The sequence below is a fragment of the Tiliqua scincoides genome, chromosome 8, assembly GCF_035046505.1.
Source record: "Tiliqua scincoides isolate rTilSci1 chromosome 8, rTilSci1.hap2, whole genome shotgun sequence".
Taxonomy (NCBI): Eukaryota; Metazoa; Chordata; class Lepidosauria; order Squamata; family Scincidae; genus Tiliqua; species Tiliqua scincoides.
The window spans coordinates 2148285-2169271 of NC_089828.1; positions in this window are offsets into that span (position 1 = coordinate 2148285).

Sequence of the window (20987 nt, forward strand, 5' to 3'; positions counted from 1 at the left end):
AAATGCTAAGATTTTCACAATTTTGGCCAGTAGTGGTGTCACCTCCCTCCATCCTGAGTGTGTCATCTGGTGTGGTCCACACCCCCTGCACCCCCTAGTGACACCACTGAATGTGAACCCAAAATGGGAGGTGGGGGGGGGTTCAGTGACAGGAAAGGCATGAAGGAGAGAAGCGAACACAACAACATGGACAAACATGAAATGGGGAAGGGGAGCACTCAGCGTAAACAAGAGGGGGTTAAGGAAAGAAAGGGAGGAGAAAAGATTTGGGGAAGACATCCTCAAAAGGACTGCAGTAGTTCAAGTTGCAGCATAATAAGAGCGAGAATCAATATTTTAGCACGCCTCGGAAATGTCGAGGAGATGAAAGCCACAGATCTCACAAAGGAATGGAGCTGTGGGGAAAAGAAAAGGCTCCCCAGAACAGCACCCCATTGCCATACAAATAATCTGCTGTAATTAATGTTCAAAGTACACTAATGATCTGCCTCGCTGGTCCTTGAATCAGATGACACCAGGAGTTCCCAACTGGCTAAGTGCTGGGGAACAAAACTGTGGTTTGCCGTCCTCCCTGCTCTATTGTGTTCGGGGGCCTCGTGGGTCTTTACTTAACAACCAAACTGCGGCCTCGACAAACACAAATACCTTTTGAATTCTCAGCAACCCACCTGCTACGGGCAGGTACAACCTATTGTCTGCAGCCGCTAACTGGCGAGGGATGCTTTTTTCCACCCTAACCTCTTGCTGTAACACCATCAATCTGTGCAGTTCTCAGTACTGTGCAGGATCAAAGGAGGCTGGCGAGCGCGAGATGCATGTTGATGAAAGGCTGGCTTTGAAATCGACCTGTGACTTTCTCTCTCTCTCCCCCCTCCCTTTTGAACAGCTAGGAAGAGTCCAGGGATTGAGGTGCTGGAACACCACCAAGGCAAGGTTGGCCCTCTGTTCACACATCAGCGCTGCAGAGTGGAAACATACGCTGAGGGCCGCGTCAGAGCAGGAAGGTTCATTCTGCAGGTGTGATCTAAGGCCAAACGCCGAAGCTAAGCAGCTCTAGGTCTGGATGGCGAACCTCAGGGGAACCTCATGCATGCTGCCTTGAGCAGTGCTGGTCCAAGATTTCCTGGCACCTGCTCCTTCTGTTGCTTGAAAAGAAAAGGGAAGTCATGGACATCAAAGACACTGATTGCCAATGGATTCAGGGTCACCGTGCAATGTCTGCTACATCTAGTGCACCATCCTGGTGAAGAGGCTGTTTGCGAGGGGGAGAAGGGCACCATTGGCTGCCGCACTGTGGTGCCCCTGGTGATAGAACCAGGGGGGCCACATGGTGCCGGGCGGTGAGGCATCGTGCAGTATTCTGGAGTACTCAGACAGCCTCCAGTGGGCCCTTTAAGCAATACTTCAGGTTTTCCAGAAGTACTGTTTAAGGGCCCTTGGCAGCTCAGAAGGCTTTCTGAGTACTCCAGGACGCTGCACAAGGCTCCAGAGTGCCCAGTTAAGTGGAGAGGGGTGCCAGCCTCAGGGGGGCCAGTGCCAGCTTGGGGGGGCGGTACCAGCTTGGGTGGGCATTCTGCAGTCATGGCCCTGGCGTGATGTCATCCAAGGTTGCCACTGCTGCTGCACAGTCCCCAGGGGACTCCTTAGAGCTATACCAGCTCTGAGGCACCATTGGGGGTGGTTCAGGATTTGGTGGCTGCTTCATCCTGCCCCCATCCTGCCCTGCTTCCTGACCCATCTCACCCTGCCCCCCACCCCTTTCCAACTTCTCTGCACCAATGGCCACTCAGCAACCGCCAGTGGAGGGGCTTCTGGGACAGCAGGACCACCCTTGCACCAGTACACCAGCATTTCCAAGCCATAGGATTGGTCTGTTCAGCTACTGTTGTCTCCCTCCTACTTCTGCTCTGTTCCTCTCATTTTCTAAACCAGGGAGCTGATGTGGGCATTCTTCACCAGCCTGCCACGTGATGCAGCCTCATGGATGAGCCAGCTTTGACCTTAAGAAAATTTGAATGGAAGAATCCTTGAGTATAATCTTATTTATTTTAATGATAAATACAAAATTTCATTGAGGAATCTGTTGTGAACCCGGATTTTGTTAGGTCGTGCTGGTGTTTTCAGGGACATCTACAAAGTCTATTTTGTTGTCCACTCCTTTTCTCCACAAAGGCTGTGAGGCTGGGACTGGCAGTGCTGGGTAGCTGCCCAGCGTCTTTTCATATGTGAAAAAATATAGATTGAATTATTTAAATGTACAGTTTGCAACCTATGATCGCAACAGCTGCTTGTGTGGCCGATACACAAAGATACTTGAAGAAATATCTACTTAAATGCATAGTGGTTTTGGTGATGGAAAAAGCACCTGTGAAGTCTGAATGAAATGGATACAGAGAAATCCATCCATCCTCAGCTTCACAGATGAAAGTAGGGATATGGCTGTATTTCCGCTGTTCTCATACTGAAGGGCAAGCCTTCCTCTCCCTTCTTTACACACTGAATGTGTCTCATGGCATTTTAAATTGGGCTGATGGGAGGAAGCTTCAGGTCCCATGGGCCTTAAAAAAGTGGCCAAGACTGCAATCCTATGCATATCTACTCAGGCATACATTTCACTCTACTCAGTGGGAGTTACTCCCAGGTAAATGTGCACAGTTTGGGCTTTTCAGAGCATCTCAACCCCTCTTTTCAGGTCATTCCACTAAGTTGTGCCGTTGGCCACCGTGCTTGATCTCTGCACATACCATAGATTTCTCCCATGTGCGCATGTTTCATGCATCTTAAAAGCACACTTGGTAACACTAAAATATATCAAAATATTAATAATAAAACAGTGCCTCGGACTGCATCTGTAGAGTGCTTGGTGCCTTAATGTTCATGCACATAGAAGATTTACATGCATGACTCTTCAGGAGACAAAACACATCCATCCCCACTCAGAAACTGAACTTGTAGAAATGCCTCCCCATCCCATTGATGCTTATTGGGCATTGGATGGGGTGGGTGGGTTTGAGTCCAAGGGGGTAAGACTGGTTGAGGGAGTTGAGTCCAGGTTAGCTTTTTGCCTTGGAGTTGAACAGGAATTTTTGACAGCCCCTATGACTGGCTCATTTAGTGACTGGGTTTTTGCCTTCTTTGTACTGATCATTGGCTGGGCTGACATGCTAGCGGGAGGTGCTTTGACTAGCATAATCTCCAGTGACAATGGCAGGTCAGTGAGGGCACCAGTTGCTTCCCTGAGAAGAGCATCGCTGAGCTTCTAAAGGCACTGTTGTGGTATATGAGTGATATCAAGGAAATACCCCTTTTGGGCTTTGGGGCCTGAGAAAGGAGACCCCTTTGGGGAGCTGCCTGCTTCATCCACCAACAGACAATCCTCCCTGTGCAGCTATCCACTGACAGCATCAAGGCGTCTGCAGCATCCCACGGGGGGGGGGAGCGGGGTTCAGCCTCTGGAGGCCTCCTTGGCGCAAGAGAACTTTTGTTCCTTCGCCTTGAGGTAAGCCCCTGCTGGGCTGGTGGGTCTACTTGGACCTGCACCAGCAATATTGCTGCCCCATTTCATCCACCCCAACCTCCCTCCTACCTTCTGTGTGATCCTACCTGGGGTGGAGGGTGTGCTTGGTCCACTGTCTCGTGGAACCGGCTATCACAGTGCTAGAGCTCAAGGGAGGGGATGATTCAGGCTGTTGCCTCCCCCCAGCACAGTCATCTGTGTGAGGAGGTGGGAGCAGCCAGTTAACAAGGCATCCCCCCAAGGCAGAGAGAGAGAGAGAGAGACCAGAAAATAGGATTGTCCCTATTTAATGGGGACTGCTGGGGAATAGATCTTCCTCCCTCAAGATTGCCTCCTCTTTCTCAGTCAACAAATATAACACCCCATTGAGGAAGCAGTGACATCCTCCATGAGAAAACAGGTAACTTATAAATATTTCACGGGCTGAGAGAGGCCTCTAAAGTCAGCAGCACATGGTAAGATGAAAGACACTATCCGAGTATCTGATCTGGGTTCAAGCAGACTGGCAGTCAGGGAAGCAGCAGCCTCTCTTGCCCTTGTATCGAAATGCTTTCTGCATGCATAACATGAGGCAGCAGCTCACAACCAAAAGCCATACTTGTGTCAGAGAGATTAGCAGGGGAATGAGATTCCATTTTTTTTTTTAAAGGCTGGTTTCATATCTAATAGTAAGCGGCTGCAACTACTGACTTGGACATGGCTGGTTCACTAAGCAAGGGTATGGAGGACTTCTAGGAGAGATCAAAATCCCAAATGGATCTAGAATCAGTGGCTTAACTAAGGGGAGGACAGGGGGGGTTACATTGCCCCAGGTACCACACCTTAAGGGAGTGTCTCAGAGACCTCCAAAAGGCACTTCATATTTTTAGTGAAAGCCAAAAGTGTCTTTCAGAGGTCAGGCATTCCTTCAAGCCATGGTACCCCTTAAAGAGTGGGTAAATTTGGGGGAGGGGTGTTATGGGGGGATTTGTATGGGAGTGTTAAAACTTTTGTGCCCCCAAGTGCCAGATGCCTTAGATATGCCACTGGCTAGAGTTAGGGATCCAGCCATCATATATCTGCTCCAGCAGAGGAAAGGCAGGGTATAAAACCTTTAAATAAGTAAATAATAAATAATATGAACAGGTGACATCACAGGGAGGTCAAGGGAGGCAACCCCTCTACACAAACTCCCCCAACCCATTGCTGGACTCATTGATGAATGGAATTAAAATAAGTCTGCCATCGTAAGCATGCTTATTTGAAAGTTAATTCAATCAAAAACAAGTTGTTTAGGATTGGGCTGTTAATGTGGAATATATTGCTAGTTCTCTTTCAGGAATACGGCATGTGGGACAATGTTGCCTCCCCCAAAATGCAGTGTGCTCATTTGATATATTTTCCGGTGTCACCGCTACAGAAGGGCCCTGGTGCCTTCTCCTCCTGATGAGCTCCTGGATGAGCTGCTCACTGCAGTGCCCCCAGGCCAACTGGTCATTTGGGGGGGGCACTCTAGACTGGCTGGCTCATTGCTTGCTGCAGTGCTCCCAAGCTGGCCACCCACCCACCGTGGCATCTTTGATGTCACTCCCTCCAGTGGTGTCTCCCAGTAGAGTCAGCTCCCCCCCCCCACACACACATCTGGCTCTTGATGCCACAGAACAGGATGAAGAGGAGCACTGGAAGAGGCAGTGGGTACACCAATGGGCAAGGTGAGGCATACCAGTCAGGTGCCAGGAGCTCTTGAGCTGGCCTGCCGAGGCAAGTTTGCTCAAAAGCATTGTATTGGCAACCTTCAGTCTCGAAAGACTATGGTATCGTGCTCTGAAAGGTGGTTCTGGCTGAAAGGTGGTTCTAGTGTGGCTGAAAAGGCCAATTTGGGAGTGACAATCCCTTCCACACCGCGAGCAAGTGTGTGCCCCATTCAAAAGCATGGCCCCCTGAATTCCATGGATGCATTTGTATCCCACTGTTCAACCAAGACATCAAATTGGTTCACATTTGAAAACACAACTGTACCTGCATCTTGCCCCATAGCTTCTTTCTTCCTCAACATCTCATAGTCTATCCCTGCCCAGATCATTTTTAAAGAGAACCTCCACCATTATTCCCCAAGCTCCAGAGCACTGTTTCCAAACGCAGCTGCAGGTGACGGCCAGAGGTCTCTTAGGCATCACCTTTTGGCAGCTGCCTGGAGGCCGCTGTCCTCTGGGAGTCAAGACCTCTTCTAATGCCTTTTCATTCAATCAGATTTGCTCTCAGGTATGTGCGCAAAGGACTTCAGCCATGATTAATTAGACTGACAAGAGAAGAAGTCAAAGTTACAGACTTTACTTTCTTGCTTGTTCTTCTGAAGGCAATGCTGACTCACCGGAGGTGAGGTGCTGTATGCAACGCTATTTGGTTTGCACCGCCAGCAGCAAAATGAGGCAGGGCACCTGAATAGGCTGAGAAACTGGGAAGGACTGGAACTCCATAACATAACTGCATGTTGAGCTCTCCCAAGTCAAACCACCTCCATCAGTGGCTTCGCTAGGAGGCTGTGAACTGCAGTAGGTGACACCCTTGGGGTGGGGGGGTGACATCACTAGTGGCCAAAATTTTGGAAACCTTTGGGAAAATTTGTATTTAAGTATCATACCATCGTGTTACATATCATTAGAAAGGTAGCTTAAAGCAGAACGTAATTAAACAAAACCATGTTGAATTCACTCTGTCAAATATTATGGCCAATTAACCAAAGAAAACACAACTGCCTTATGTAACAAAAAGTAAATTTCCATAACTCAAAACTGACCAATGAGACTGATTGTTCCAAGAGCCAATGAGGTGTTATCATGACACAGCAGGGAACCAATAAGGTGTTAGTATGAGTCAGCTCTCATTTCCATGCATCAGAGCTAATACTAGAACTCCTGTTCAGTTGTGTGAGTGTCATCAAGTTGGCTACTGGTTTTTTGTTGGTTATTGATTTGTTCGGTGACCTGTACTGTTCTATATTTAAATAAAGAAGTAAGTAAGTAAGTAAGCAAGTAAGTAAGTAAGTAAGTAAATAAATAAATAAATAAATAAATAAAGTTAATGGGGGTTACATTAGCCCCCATAGTGATGCCACTGCATTTAGAACATAAGGACATAAGAACAGCCCCACTGGATCAGGCCATAAGCCCATCCAGTCCAGTTTCCTGTATCTCACAGCGGCCCACCAAATGCCCCAGGGAGCACACCAGATAACAAGAGACCTGCAAAGCCTCCTGGGAATTGTAGTTAAGAACATAAGAACAGCCCCACTGGATCAGGTCATAGGCCCATCTAGTCCAGCTTCCTGTATCTCACAGCGGCCCACCAAATGCCCCAGGGAGCACACCAGATAACAAGAGTGTTAGCTTTGTGTTCTGAGGGAAGCAGAACCACAGCTTACAATTTGGTTCAGGGAGCAGGTGCAGATTGCTGAGGCAGCAGAATCAGCAGGCACCTGGGACTGACACACCCTGGGTGTGACCAAGCCAGCACTGATTGGCTAAGCTGACTACATAAGGTTAGTCTGCTGGCACTTCCAGGGCAGCAGTGGGGGAGTTGTTGGAGATAACTGAGGAACTGCTGCCAGTGACTGAGGAGGCTGGATACTGTATGTATATGTTATTACTGACTTATGGACTGAACCTTTGACTGTATATTGTTGGAAACTGATTTGGATTTGTTATACTTGGACTGACTGCTCTTCATGCTGACTCTTGGACTGTTTACTGACTACTCTGCTCGTGATATCCCTTGCTCAAATACATCTGCTGAAAGTACTCTGCTGTATTTGCTGTTTTTCTTGCAACCTGCTCACATTGGGACAAAACAGGGATCCTACACCAATCATCCCATAACAAATAAAACCTTATCTGCATCCTGGTGCCCTCCCTTGCATCTGGCATTCTGACACTGATATTCTGACATAGGCTGTGTGTATGATATTGCAATTTAAGGTTTGGTATGAGATCGAGGTCCACCATGGGGGTGATGCAGTGAACTCTTGCACTGAGTGACACAAACCCTAGTGATGCCTCTGGCCTCCTTCACCTCCAATGAGTCAACCTAGGGATAGGCAAGTCCCCTCCCTGCAGCCAGGGAGACAGAAACCTGCATCATCAGATTGGGATAAAAGGAAACTGAGGCTGACATGTGATTTGGTATCTTATCAATAATGCCAATTTGACTCTCATCAGAATGAAGCCCCCATCACCATATTCCTCTTCAGATCTTGATAGCCGAGACACTTTGCAAAGCCATCAATGCTGAAGGGAAGCATCTCTTTGCAAAAGCTAGACCAGTTCGATAAGCGTCTGACAGCCAAGATTAGAGATGCCATTTTTTCCCCTCATGCTAAAAAATAAGCTTATTTCCCCAATCTCTTCAGAGGAGGCACGAGACTGGCGACGAGGTGAGCCCAGGAAGTGTGTTTGAGAAAGGACCAGACCACTTGGGCTGATCCAAGACTTAACACCTCATTCAAATGAATGGCAGTCTGGATTTAGTTGGCTACCTTACTGAGGGCAAGTAGGAATTAGGTTTGCTTCCCTTTCTTTGCCTTTGGTTGGGAGACTTTTCACCGAGCCCATACAACCTGCAGGGACAGTGCATGTGGGGGTGGGGCAGAGATATTAATATGACATTGGAAAATGCTTGGTGGCACTCCAGGAAGGAAGGGAGCATCCCCCATCAATCTCCAGAAGTTTAATGGCATCAGGAAGATGGGAGGAGCCTGAATTAAGCACCCTCAAGCCTTGCGTCCCTCAAAGGTTCTTTAGCTTGGGGATGTTCCCCACAAATACTGTTTATGACCTTCTTAGCACTTGCCAGGGGTCAATAGCTAAGAACTGCTACTTGAAAGAACACAACTTAGAGGCTGCATTGCGTGGAATTGGTGGATCTTGTTATCATTATTGATTTGACTCTTCAGCAGGTGATGTCCAGGTTAATGAACATGTGGCCTTTTCTCCCAAATATGAATGGCTTCAGGCCTATTTTGGTATGAGGTGTTTGTTTCCAGTGAGTAAGATAGGTTTACAGCCTAGGACTTACTGAACGAAATGGACTTACTTCTGAGTAAGGTAATTAACACCATTTCAAACACCTCTAGGTATGATGCAATGCTTCTTTGTGCAGCTTCATCAGTATGTTTATTATAGGGTAGTGTCATAGGTTGGGCACTGACCAAGGCCCATGGGCTCCTAAAAGCCCATCCAGATGACCCCTGGTTGCTTCTTACCCAGCTGTACCAGGACACTTAAAGATCCTCTGCCCTACCTGCCTCCTTTAACAGGTGCTAGCTCCTCCTCCTGCCTCCACTCCAGTGGCCAATAGTGTTTACTCCCCCAGTCACCTGCAATATCTATGGGAACTCTGGGACCAGGTCTGAGAAAAGCTGAAAGGGAGGCGTGCCCTTTTGTCCATCCACTAGGCACTAGGTGGCAAAAAAAAAAAAAAAGGAAGGTGCAAGAAGGCCAGGTTGGGAGGAGGAAAAAGGAAGAAAGCCTTTTCTCTCTCTCTCTTTTTTTTTTTTTTTTTTTTTTTTTTTTTTTTTTTTTTGCCCAAGAGCTCAGCACAGCCTGGTATAAACTCTAGTGCTCATGCACATCATCTAATACACAGATGGTCTAAAGCAGTGGTTCTTACATATTTAGCACTGGGACCCACTTTTCAGAATGAGAATCTGGCAGGACCTACCGGAAGTGACGTCATCAAGCAGGAACATTTTTAAAAATCCTAGGCTGCAATCCGACCCACTCTTACCTAGGAGTAAGTCCCATTGACAATCATTGTTAAAAGAATATACATAGTAACTTGTTAAAAGTACATGTCTGTAACATTTCCCCAAATGCAATCACAATACCATGGTAGCATCAAGTCTAACAGATTAAAAATAAAATATTGAAATGAATGGGGACCAACCTGAAATTGGCTCGTGACCCACAGTTTGAGAAACACTGGACTCTAAAGGAACTGAAAAATGCAGAAATAAATGCCATTGTAGCTCCCTGTACAGAAATTGAAAACTTTTAAAAATTGAGCAATGGAGAATTCTAATGCCTCAATTCCACTTTGTAATCAAGCCTGGATGACACACAACTCTGATGTCCTGTTAAAAAATGGGGGGAAAGTGGAATGTTGAAAAGATGGCCCCAGAACTCAACAATCATCTCCGAAGGGAGAGAATTTTCAGTTGCAAGGCTCCTATCTTTGCTGCTGCTTTAGCGACTCCATGAATCGCGTGAAGTTCCGCTTTCACCGGCTGCTGTATACATCCCAAACTTATTGATCGAATCTGGTAGTACGGCAGCAAATTTCTAAAATGGGCTCGAGAGGTTCCCCCCCCCCCACATGCTCTTCTACATAGCCAAAAATGTAAATTTCTATCCAAAGAGCAGCTCATGCATAAAGCAGATAAAATTTAAGGACTTCTAGAATGTGGACAATGCAATTTATCAAGAAGATGTGCCCCGAGTTTAAACACACGCACTGGCTTGGAAGAGGAAAGAAAAATAAAAGGTCTCTTAGAAAATGATTACCCTGTCATCTAAGTCAACAACAGTGATACTGTGATAGAAGCTAGCACTTTTGTCACATTGTTTTATCACTATAATTACATCAGGAACACAGTTACTGTCTGGGAAAGATAAGATTAAGTGAAGCAGCTCTTGTTAAATTTCCTATTCATGGCTTTGGGATTTATAGAATGGCTTCTGCTTTGGACATGGTGCCCAATTACTTTCCTTCAGTTCCTTCAGAAGATCTTCCATCCCCAGAGCGGTACAACCAAACGGTTTTCAACCAGACTCCCATTTTTTTTTTTAAGAGACAGCTTCCGATCTCACTTAAAAGCAGTCTGAACATTTCCGCTTCGACAAAACATCAGCGGGATTTGCGGGGCAGTTACGGAGCCTGATTCGGACACTCACCTGATTAAAGCCATCCGTGGTGAGTTTGTGCATGTTTTAATGACGGATAATTAAGTCAACATAAATGGGCGTATGAATAAAAGAAAAGCTGGGGGAAAAGCACAGTTTGTTGAAGATGGGCCTTAGAAGAGACATTCTCTCCTGAATGGAAAGAAGAAAGTCCTTTTCAAAGATTGCGTCGCCCACCAATGGTTTTTGCAAGGGTGCTCGCAGGCAGAGCCCTCGACTGACCCCCCCCCCACAAGGGCCAATATCTATCCAGCAGGCACTATAAAGTCCTAACTTCAAAGGTCTGAGCACCTTGACTCTCTGGAGAAGACTTGGTCAGCTCAGTGGCGTCACTAGGGTTCATGGCACCCAGTGCAAGAGGCCAGTATGTCACTCCTATGATGGACCTCCTCCCAGACAGTGGGTGGGGCAATGCCCTGGGCAGTGGGTATGGTGATGTACCATTGCCCCACCCCTGCTGGTTTCTTGGCTATAATTTTTGATGGAGTATATTTCAATGGATCTCCTCTATGGAGAACTCGTGCAGGGAAAGCGCCCCACAGGTAGACCACAGCTGCGATACAAGGACATCTGCAAGAGGGATCTGAAGGCCTTAGGAGTGGACCTCAACAGGTGGGAAACCCTGGCTTCTGAGCGGCCTGCTTGGAGGCAGGCTGTGCAGCATGGCCTTTCCCAGTTTGAAGAGACACTTGGCCAACAGTCTGAGGCAAAGAGGCAAGGAAGGAAGGCCCATAGCCAGGGAGACAGACCAGGGACAGACTGCACTTGCTCCCAGTGTGGAAGGGATTGTCACTCCTGAATTGGCCTTTTCAGCCACACTAGATGCTGTTCCAGAACCACCTTTCAGAGCGCGATACCATAGTCTTTCGAGACTGAAGGTTGCCAACTAGAATACAAAGGTGCATCAAGCCTCTTGGGTGGTATTTACATCTGTGCACATGGTGGGGATGTCTCAACACTACGAACATAAGAACAGCCCCACTGGATCAGGCCATAGGCCCATCTAGTCCAGCTTCCTGTATCTCACAGCGGCCCACCAAATGCCCCAGGGAGCACACCAGATAACAAGAGACCTGCATCCTGGTGCCCTCCCTTGCATCTGGCATTCTGACATAGCCCATTTCTAAAATCGGGATGTTGCACATACACGAGACTGAAGGTTGCTAACTAACTTATATTTCAGCGAGGTGTATTTCATTGCCTTCTGCATGAAAGGCAATGATTTATATATCATTGATTTATATATAACATGATGGTATTATTTGAAAATACAAAGCCAGTAGTGGTGTCATCCTTCCCCCGGCCATGCCTGTCATCCGGTGTGGACTTCACCTCTCCAGTGACACCACTGGGTCAGGTAGCTCTTCCCCTCTGAGAATAGCACATGCTCAGGGATAGAGCACATGCTTTTCCTGCAGGTAGTTTCAGGTTCAATTGCCACATAGGGCAGGGAAAGACCCCCCACCTGAAACCCTGATGATACATTGCCAGCCAGTGTGGACAGTACTATGCTAGGTAGATCAGTAATCTGACAGTATCAGTTTCCTATGGTGAACTGAATTGTTGGCCTACATGTCTTGGACTTTGCCACCTGCCCGTGGTCCACTGAACTCTCCCCCGTGGGAACCTGACCTCTTGTTTAGGCTGCGCCCCTCACCTGGGAAGCAGTACTCCAAGTGGGCACAGAAAGATGTCTCTTTGGGTGCATGATGTCTGCTGGGCTCATAGGAAATGTCCATATACTGAATATTGCTAGTACTTGCTACTCGCTAGTAGTATTGCTCTTGCCACTTCTAGGTCAATATTGTCAATGTAGACTATCAGCTTCTGTTCAGGGCTTCAGATAGGTCCTACCTGGAGATGCCAGAGACTGAGCCTGGGACCTTCTGCATACATAACATGTGCTCTACCACTGAGCCACACAGCCCTTCCCTCTGACATTGGGTGTGACTCCTCCAAGTGTTGAAGAAACTATGGAACATAATAGAAAATGATGCAGATGTCCTCAATTTGCAGTCCCAGAGCTTGGCTTTTCTTGGCACAGACTTGAGATTGCCTGGATGCCAAATGCTGAAATTCTTTAGCATGCCAGGGATGCCTCTTTGCCCAGAGGGGCACTACAGGCTGATGTGGTCATCAGAACAGGAGCAAAGTCGAGAGCTGTTGAACGTTCATAGAAACATGAGCCTTTTCCCTAATGCAAGACGAGCTCTGTGCAAAAGCTTGTATCATTATGCAGAAGTGTTTTTGTTCAATGCATTCATTATTTCCCTCCTCCCTGGACCTGCCTGTGCACTGCCAAGAAGACTCAGCTTGAGATTAAAAATGGCAAAACCCTTGAAGAAGTATAATCATCTGGGAAATTACTACTCGTGTTTCACAGACTGTAAGAACCTTGGTGGTGGTGGGAGGGGAGAATATCTGTTCGTATCTGTGATGAGTGGAGACTCAGAGCCCAATCCTAGGCATGTCTACTGAGACTTAAGCCCTGTTATAGTCAATGGGGCTTACTCCCAGGTAAGTGTGGATAGGATTGTAGCCTCACTTCCTTGCAAGCAGTACTGTAGACTGATGGCCCAATCCTAACCCCTTATGCCTGTGCTTTCCAGCACTGACATAAGGGCAATGCAGCTCTAGGTAAGGAAACAAATATTCCCTTACTTTGAGGAGGCCTCCATGAGTGACACCCAACTGCAGGATGCAGCACATGTCCCATTGGCACCGCTATGCCAGTGCTGGAAAGCACTGATATAACGGGTTAGGATTGCTCCCTAAGCAGCATACAAAACCATATATTATAAAACTCTAATCCACTACAGGAATTTTCTCTCTTCTAAATGTCGGCATGAACAGATTGATCAAAGAGTCAACAAGTGAATGGCAAATGTCAAAAAAATTCAGTGAGCCAGACACAAAGCCTCACATCCTAAGCCAGGGGTGTCAAACATAAGGCCAGTGGGATGGATTTAGTCCCCACAAGCAATTTATCCACCCCCCCCCCCACACACACACATTATAATTGGGCTCTCCCAGCTTGATAGTTGGGCTCTCCCATATCTTGAAAATATGAACAAATCTGCACATTTTCTCTTCTGTCATTTGCAGCTAATGAGTTTCTATGTGAGAACCAAGTCCTTATTTCTGGCCATCATCTGCTTACTGATGTCACTTCCTGCTTAATGAGGTCATTTCTGGCCCTCAGCAGGAGCCATGAATGCTATTCAGCCCAATATATGAAGTGAGTTTGCCACCCCTGTCCTAAGCTGAGAAATTTTGTGAGTCTTTCCTTGGGATGCCACCAAATTTTTGAAAATGTGATATTTGGAGCAAAATTTAAGAATCCTACCAAGGAGAAACTTTTGAGAATTTCCCAGGGAAGCTAAATGAGTGTCTACTTGGCAGACTTGCTCATGAGAGGAGGTGCTGCACATCTCTAGTCTTAGAAAGGTTATTTTCTTCCTTTATTTCTTGCTCTCACTCCCCACTACATCATTGAGAATTAATCCAGGTTTGCATATTGTCTGAGCCAACCCTTAGCAGTTACTTTCTCAAGGTGAGGACCATTGTTAACCATCCATTTTCTATGGAAAATGGATTTGCTACAGAAACCATTCATTTTCTAGCCAGTGTTTTCTCAAACTGTGGGTCTGGACCCACTAAGTGGGTCACAAGCCAATTTCAGGTGGGACCCCATTTATTTCAATGGGTATTTTATTTTTAACATATTAGACCAGTGATTTTCAACCTTTTTCGTCACATGGCACACTGACAAAGTATAAAAATTGTCAAGGCACACCATCAGTTTTTGGACAATTGACAAGGCACACCTTTCCGTTGGTGGGGGGCTCATATTCCCAATAGTCCTATTAATAAATGACCCTCCACCAAACTCCCATGGCACACCTGGGGACCATTCGTGGCACACAGTTGTTGAAAATGGCTGTATTAGACTTTAACATATTAGATTTGAACATATTGGACTAGATACCACTCACTCACTCACTCACTCACTCACTCACTCACTCACTCACTCACTCACTCACTCCCATGGCACATGACTGCATTTGGAGAAATGTTATAGAGCTGTAATTTGAACAGGCTACTATGTATTTGCTTTTAACAATGATAGTCAATGGGGCTTACTCCTGGGTAAGTGTGCATAGGATTTGGGATGCTTGGGGAATCTTTTTTAAACAAATCAGCAACTGATTGGGAGGGTTCTTCTTTATTTTAAATACATTTTTAAACTTATACTTAACGTAAACTTTTAATTTTCTAGATTTGATTTTGTCATATGAGAGAGTGTTGAAACATTTCCTGCTTGATGATGTCAGTTCTGGCCATGACATCACTTCTCGTGGATCCCAACAGATTGGCATTCTAAAAAGTGGGTCCCAGTGCATAAATGTTTTGAGAACCACTGTTTCAATACTATGCCCCAGAGCAGCAAATTTGGGAAACCCAGATGGATCCATATTCTGAACGCACTGAACCAATGAGCAAGCGTGCAGTCGACTCGTGCAAGGGAATCCAGGAGAGAGGGGTAGGAGGGAAGAAGATAGCCCTATTCAGCTTCCGTGACATTGTTTACTGGTGCCTCCTGCGAAGGCATCCGATGAAATATCCCCTTGCCTGAAGTTAGCAGCGACGGCACAGTTAAGGAGGATCCGTCATGCTAGGGAGCTTTATCATGGTAATTACATCAGGAACAAGTTTACTGTTTGAAAAAAGAAGTGAGATTGCAAGAAGCCATCCAACAAAACTGGGAACAGCAGCACAGCAAAGAGATATGCAGCAGGGCAGAGGAAGGAATACGTCTCCTGGTTCAGGCACTTGCTAGTTCTCTCTTTAACTCCTGAGACACCCTGTAGAAGTTGACACAGTTTGCTTGTTGGAAGCGGATTTTAGCAATTACTGGACTGTCCTTGCACGGGTGAGGCCAATTCTGAATATCCCCTTAGGACAGTGGCATCTCTAGGGGGGTGTAGGCCATACCAGGTGACATGCATGGGGGGTGACATCACTACTGGCTCAAGTTTTTAAAATCTTGATATTTTTGAATAATACCATCATGTCATATATCAATCAATGCGTAATTTCATGCTGAATGCCATGGAGAAAACGTGTTGAAATCTCTCTATTCTATCAAATGTTATAGCCAAAAAACCAACAGGAGTGGGACAATGGTACATCATCATGTCCACCACCTGGGGCGTTGCCCCGACCACTGCATGGGAGGAGGTCCAGCATGGAGCGACATGCCCGCCTCCCGTACAGGGTGATGCAAACCCCAGTGACGCCACTGCCTTAGCAACATGCTTTCTACTCAGTTGGATATTTGGTCCCTTCGGCTCAGGATTGTTGACACTGGCTGTTAGCAGCTCTCCAAAGTTTACAGGGGGAATTTGTATCTACCCTACCTAGAGATGCTGCCCGAAATTGAACCTGGAGCCTTCTGGAAGTGAGTGCTGAACTACAACCCCTCTCACTTATTGCCCTAAGGGTCAGCCTTAGGAGGTGTGAGGCCCAATTCCACAGGCACACATTTGTTTTGCAGGGCCCCCAATGCACAGCCCCCACTTACCGCAATGAGCGGCAGGCTAGGCGTGACTCCGGGTGCCAACGCAGCACCCAGAAGTAGATTGGCCATGACATGTTGATGTCATTGTGTCACCGCCTACCGCTTCCAGAGTGACCTGATTTGGGGCCAGTCGGAAGCAGAGGTGGGTGGTAGATAATTCTGGCGTGGTCCAATTTGGGGCCAATTGGAAGCAGAGGTGGTGGGAAAGCCCTGCGAGAGCTCCACTCACCACGCCAGCTTTTGCATGGAGGCTTACAGCTCGGTCCAATCAGGCTAAAGCCAGCCTTACCAATCATCGTCATCCCTCCTCCTTCCTCCTCAGCCATGTAATGATTGAATGGCAAAGGCCACCTTCATTGGCCCTGTCCATGCGATGATGGGCTTTCAAGTATCATCTTGGCACTTGTGTTCCTCCAAGTTGACAAGAAATATTTTCAAAGTTCTCTGAGGGTTAAACCTAGCAGTGCCTTTAAGCACGTGATCAACCCTTGAGATCTTTTTGTTTTGCTAAATAGCAGCTGCAAGGGAAGGAGGCCTGATCAGAATCAAGGTCAGAATTGTGGTGGGTGAAAAGGCCTCTGCTTCCACCAAGGTTCTGATTCCGATCTGGACCCCTGAAGTTGCTACTTATTAAAAATCCCCCCTCCCCAGTATGCAATGGCCAACTGCATGCTTAAAATCACAAGAAGATTGGCCCACAATTATATCTTGTTGTGCTGAAACGAGATGAGGGCAGAAAAACAATGGGGTCTTGTAGGAATTAGAGAGCATAGCAACCAAAACGCCGATCTGCCAGCAGGACCTCTCTATTTCAAAACTCGACTCTGCTATGAGCTTGCTAGGGAGCCCTTGGCAAGTCACTTCTGCTCTGCCTCAGTTTCCCTGCTGTAAAATCTCCCCACTTGCTCACCCTCCAGACCTTTTATCAGAACAGCTCTGAGTGCTTTGCATATTCAGAAAACACTGTATGAATGTGAAGTGTTGTTATATTGTAGAGACTGTTCAGAATGGATTTCTTGTCTTTGTCTTTCCCCAAAACCCAGTCTTTTCAATCTTTTCTTTAAAACATAATTACCCATAGAGTGGGGGGGGGGGATATGTGACTTGCAAGCGGTGAAGGTTCGCTATCTCGCTTGCCTGCTGCCGTCAGCCACATGTTTGTTTTATGAGCCACACTGTGCAGCAATCTAAGATTTATGCTACAAGAGATGAATATACTGAGAGCATTATTATCCCAACTGGACCCTGTTCAAAGGCATTTTCAGAACACGGCAAAAAAACTCCGCAGCAGGCCACCCTCTGCTTGGAACTCTCCTTGCTTAGGAGGCAGCCCAAACATGTCCTACGGTGAAGATGGAACAGGCCTGCTTAAGTTTTACACACACCAGGTTGACCAACAAGCAAACAAGTGCACACCCCAAAGACATTGGCTCAAAAGCAATATGGTGGGCTGCTCGATTGGCTCGACCTGAAGGTTCCTGCACCTCCTCTGAGAACCTCCTCCATACCTCACACCGAGTTTGGGCATGGTAGAAGTACAGCCCAAAGAAGACTTTTCCCCATTTTGAGACCACGTCAGGTTTTCTCAGAAGCACTTGTATTTTTGGGAGGACAGGGAGAGAAGTGGTTCAATGCTCTAGCCTAGTGTTCTTCAACCTGTGGGTCATGACCCCAGTGGGGTCACAAAGCCTCATTTGAAGGGGCACAACAACCTTTCCAAGCCTGTGCAAGGAAGGGCTTGCATCCAATCCAATCATGGTCCTGCCTTATCAAAAGTTCTTGATATAATCCTGCACAGAGTCTTACCCTGCAGCTCCTAAAGCTGGCCCTGCTCAGGTTGTTATCTCATAGGGTTGTTGTGAAGATGCAAGAGGATGGGAAATGGGGCAGGGGCAGGGCAGAAAGTGGGTGACAATGGGGGCAGGAGTGGGTGGATTGGGTTCTAGGAGTGGAGGGGGGATCAGCGGTGGGTCCCCAGACAAATGATCTAGCCCACCATTCTCTTCCACACTTTCTCTTCGGGTCTGTCTCCTTTCTTTTCCAGTACAGCAAGTGGTAGAGGCACAAGGGCAGATGATGGTGGGCGCCCCTTCTCCAGTCTGCTGTCTGAGGTGCGTCTCAGCCATTCTTGGATGGCTGGAGAAACCACCCCTGGATTTATAAGTCCTCTGGATTCATAAAGAAATGGAATGGAGATCTACAGGCTGATGTTCTGGAAGAAAAATAGGAATGGTTGTGGAATAACTCTTTAAAAATCTTATAAATATCTCCACTTAAACAAAGCAAGTGTATTGTAAGTTACAGTTCAGATGGCATTTTAATCACCCCCCTCCCCCCCCCCGAATATATCTATAATCTCCCACTGTTGGAAATGTAATTCCACAGCGACATGTATTCATTGCACATTCTGGGAATGTCCAGTAACTGAAGTAGTTTGCAAGAAGAAGACTCTGCAAGAAAATTCAAGACATGGTGGGATATTCTGTAGCACATAATCCCGAAACAGTGCTGTTTGGATACATTAGAGACACCCTTGTGACAGATGACCTCGAGCTATGACTGCTCTCATTACAGCCGCAAGGGGATGTTTATCAACAAAGTGGGGAGTTGACAACCCGGCATCAATTTATGAGTGGTAGAAAAATGTAGCTCTAATATGTCAAAAACTCTACTCAAAATTCAGAACTCCCCCAGGTGTTTTCCCCATGGAAAAGTGGGTCGAGGGCAATTTTTATCTTTAAGAAATGTCTCGCTCCCTCTTCTTCCCATCACTGAGCACTGTCTACAGTTACACATTATGTTAAATGCATCAGTGTGTCATTGAGGGTGAGACTGGGGCCACGGTGAAGAGGTAGGGGCGTCATCAATCGATGTTGGCTCTCTATTTCTTTCAAAATTAGGCCCCCAAAGAGGCTATTTAACAGGGATGGGAACTTGAGTCAGATGACTCGAGTACAAGTTGCAAAAATCAGTGTTTTCCGCTAACTCGTGGAGACTTGAGTCACGCGCGTGGAAAACTCGGCAAAACACTCTAGTCAGGGGCCCGACTCTTGAGTCGCCATTCGCTCGGGTGACTTGAGTCACCCGCCAATGGACATGGGTTGTGCCCCCTCCGTCTCACCCACAAAAACCTCTCACAAAGATCTAGAAGTCATTTTTGGTGCACGTGAGCAGAAGCAACAGGGTGCGCTATGTTCAGAAATGGGCCGGGGGGTGGAGCGAAAGAGTTAACTTTTTTGTTTGCACTTAAAAAAAAAAACTTACAGAACCCAGACAGGAAGGCGTCTCCTCTGGACCCCTGGAGCATCCATTGGACAGAGGATGTGTCTCTGGGAGAGGGGCAGGAGCAGCTGTTTTCTCCCCATAGGAACAAGTGGGTTTTGCAAGCAGAAGGAGGAGCTGTAGGAGGCAGGGAAAGCAGGGAGTGTTTAAAGGGAAGGCTGAAGAGCCCAGCAGCAGCCCCATTTTCTTCCACGGAGCGGCAGCGGGCTTTTTCTCGGTCACTTGTGCTGCCCCCATCCCATGCCTTCCCACATTGCTGAGTTGGGATGCTTTTTAAAGAAAAACGACTCAAAACTCAAGTCTTTTTGAGCTGTGCAAACACTCTGGGTGACTCAGAAAATACCCCCCGCAATGACTTGTTTTCGAGTCGAGTCAGGGGCGGTGGAGACTTGAGACGCGACTTGAGTCAAGCTGCGCCTGACTTGCCCACCCCTGCTATTTCACCCCCCAAAGAAACATTTCCCATGGTACCAAAAGTTTTTATTGCCACATTTAATATCCCAGGGAGGGAAGGAATCATAGAGGTGAGCATTATGCGTAGTCTGGTTCTCAAATTGCAACGTCAGAGCACTGCCCTGGGGTGCTTCATTAGCAATTCACTGTCGACATCAGTACGATTTGTGACACTGAACCTGGGCAAGAGCCCTTACCCTTGCATCTATCCACCCTGGCTCAGGATTTGAGATGAGCCATCATATCCTTCTCCTGCCCTCCACTGTTGTGATTCAAAGATTCTGCAAAATAGATACTATCTGATTGGTGCCAGGTGGGAGAAAAATAGGAAGGAGCAAATGTCACATGTGAAAAAGAATCCCTATGCATTGATTGCCCTTATTCCTTTGGAACACAAAGGGCATCCCATGTTCTAAATGCCTCTCACGTGAAAGGAAGTGGCTATTAGCCTCCGTACAGTGCGCACAGCCTGCTTCCTTGTGGAGAAAGAAAATTGAAATTTTTGCTACTGCATTGCATGAAAAGGTCAAGCACAGCCTGGTTGTTGCCTGTTTTGGGAAGTTTCCATTAAAATACACAGCTGTCCCAATCCTCAGCATTTACACATGAGTAGCTGCCTGCAGTACCAGCGCAGGAACCTTGAGATGCCACAGAAACATCATTAACTAAGGTGCCAAAACAAGGGTGTGTCAGATGTGGGGGTGGGAGTCATAATTCTATTTGATTTGTGTTGTAGAGGCCGGGTTTGTTTGTCCATGCCTTGCAATGGCCCCCATTTATTACTGAACAGATGACAGCCATTTTCATTCACCCCTTCATTTTCAAAGTGGGGGGTGATGTCCTTGTAGTGCAACAGAGAGACAGGTCATTCCCCTCCCTCTTTGGAAAACTGGTTTATGGTTTAAAAGGAGTGGCAGAGCTCCTATGTAATACTGCCTCAAGCTGCAGATATTTTGTCTGGCAAGGTCCCAGATGCTGCATTGCTCTAGGGCACTGGGGATGGGGGGGGGGGTAAATTGGCTGCCCATGCACAAAGAAACAGCCCCCACTAGTTGTGGCCAGTTTATCCCACAATGCCCTGGAACAACACACCCATTGGGGCATGTGGGGTGGCATTTGCTACCAGTCACTCAATGGAACTCTGATGCTTCTTTTAAATTTTTAGTGCTTAAGAAACTCCTGAAATCAAGTTGACGGGGTTAACGATACAGGCCTTTGA